Source organism: Anolis sagrei, chromosome X (genome assembly GCF_037176765.1).
Source record: "Anolis sagrei isolate rAnoSag1 chromosome X, rAnoSag1.mat, whole genome shotgun sequence".
In the NCBI taxonomy this organism is placed as follows: Eukaryota; Metazoa; Chordata; class Lepidosauria; order Squamata; family Dactyloidae; genus Anolis; species Anolis sagrei.
In genome coordinates, this window is record NC_090034.1 from 102,067,483 (window position 1) to 102,070,324 (window position 2,842).

Consider the following 2,842-nt stretch of genomic DNA (forward strand, 5'->3'; position numbering starts at 1 on the left):
TGCTCAGGAGTGTAGTGGAGGCTCCCTCTTTGGAGGCTTTTAAACAGAGGCTAGATGGCCATCTGTCAGGGGTGCTTTGAATGCAATTTTCCTGCTTCTTGGCAGAATGGGGTTGTACTGGATGGCCCATGAGGTCTCTTCCAACTCTTTGATTCTCTGATTCTATGTTCCCGAAGCATTGTCTCCTGACGTTTCGCCTGCATCTATGGCAAGCATCCTCAGAGGTAGTGAGGTCTGTTGGAAATAGGAAAATGGGTTTATATATCTGTGGAATGACCAGGGTGGGACAAAGAGCTCTCTGCTGAAGCTAGGTGTGAATATTTCAGCTGACCACTTTCATTAGCATTTGAAGGCCTGGCTGAGCCTGGGAAAATGTTCTGTTGAGAGGTGTTAAGATGTGCCTGGTTGTTTCCTCTCTGCTGTTTTGCTGTTGCAATTTTAGAGTTTTTTAATACTGGTAGCCAGATTTTGTTCATGAAGGTGGTCAGCTGAAACATTCACACCTAGCTCCAGCAGAGAAGAGCTCTTTGCCCCACCCCAGCCATTCCACAGATATATAAACCTATTGTCCTAATTCCAACAGACCTCACTACCTCTGAGGATGCTTGCCATAGATGCAGGCGAAACGTCAGGAGAAATGCCTCTAGAACATGGCCCTATAGCCCGAAAAAACCTACAAGAACCTAGTGATTCCAGCCATGAAAGCCTTCGACAATACAATTCAACGTAGTGTGTGGCACAAAAACGAAGTTCCTGGAGGATAACAACTACTTTCAAAGTAAGGATTGCCCAATTAAACAGGAAATAGCACTTCCAAACCAGGAACAGAAAGTTTTCCAAACTTAGTTACACAGTGTAATCGCAATAATAGTGGTAGTAATCACAATTCCTACAATTATTACAATTGAATAAAGGGAATAAACAAGACCCAAACTTTTTGAAGTTCTTGTTATTATTATTATTATGTATTTTTCTCTCTGCCAATTTGGATGTCTTTTTGGTTGGCCAGCTCCCATGTTGGACAGCTCTCTTCCACCAGATGGCAATGATACCTATGGCATTGGATGATGGAACTCACCTAAGGCCAAAAAAAAAATCCTTTTTGGGGCGGAGTATTGGGAGAAGTGTCTCACTTTATAAAGACTTGCTTCTCTCTTCCAAAGGACCAGCCCTTCTTCCTGCAGAGACCAAGCCGGTTGGGCCTCTGAGCGACCAAAAGGCATCGCAACCAATGCGCCGTCCCAAGATCGGACCCATCGTCCGCATCCATGGAAGCCTGTTGAGTCCAATTGGCTTCTAGGTGGGAAAAGTTGCATTCCCAATTGGGACTGAGTCCGAAACAGGCGTCCGTCCAGTGGTCAGACTCGAACCCGTTGCTCCTTTGGGTGGACGCCATTGGGCCGGAAAGAACACCTATTTTCTTTAAAGAAGAAGAAGGACCCAGAAGAAAGTGATTCCAGGATTTTTGAATATCTATCTATATATATATATTTCTAACAAATCTCCATCCTATTCCTTCATTTTAATTTCCTTCCCTCTCGACGGGATTTTTGGAATGCTGGGCTCCGTCAAAATGGAATCGCACGATATTTCGGAATGGACTTCGTACTACAACGACCCCACAGAGGTGAGTCGGAGTGAAATGCTTCGGAATAGATCTATGTGGTTTGAGATATATTATATACATATACATGTGTAAATGTATGTGTCCATGTGTGTGTGCATATATGCATCTGTGCAAATATATGTGTTTGCGTATATATCTATACATATATATATCCATGAGGTCACGAAGAGTCGGACACGACTGAACGAATGAACAACAATCTATCACAGACACATATATACATACACACAGAGAAACACATATACATTTATTTATTTATCACAATTATATATACATATACATATACATGTGTAAATGTATATGTATATATGTGTCCGTGTGTGTCTGCATATATGCATCTGTGTAAATATATGTGTTTGCATATATATCTATCACAGACACATATATACATACACACAGAGAGACACATATACATTTATTTATTTATTTATTTATTTACAACAATTATATATACATTATTTACGACAATTATATATACATATACATGTGTAAATGTATATGTATATATGTGTCCGTGTGTGTGTGCATATATGCGTCTGTGTAAATATATGTGTTTGCGTATATATCTATCACAGACACATATATACATACACCACAGAGAGACCCATATACATTTATTTATTTATTTACAGCAATTATATATACATTATTTACGACAATTATATATACATATACATGTGTAAATGTATATGTATATATGTGTCCGTGTGTGTGTGTGCATATATGCGTCTGTGTAAATATATGTGTTTGCGTATATATCTATCACAGACACATATATACATACACACAGAGAGACACACATACATTTATTTATTTATGGCAATATATATGTGTTTTCGTATATATCTACCACAGACACATATATACATACACCACAGAGAGACACACACATTTATTTATTTATTTATTTATTTACGGCAATATATATGTGTTTTCGTATATATCTATCACAGACACATATATACATACACACAGAGAGATACATATACATTTTTATTTATTTACGACAATTATATATACATATACATGTGTAAATGTATATGTATATATGTGTCCGTGTGTGCGTGCATATATGCATCTGCGTAAATATATGTGTTTTCGTATATATCTACCACAGACACATATATACATACACACAGAGAGACACACATTTATTTATTTATTTATTTACAGCAATATATATGTGTTTTCGTATATATCCATCACAGACACATA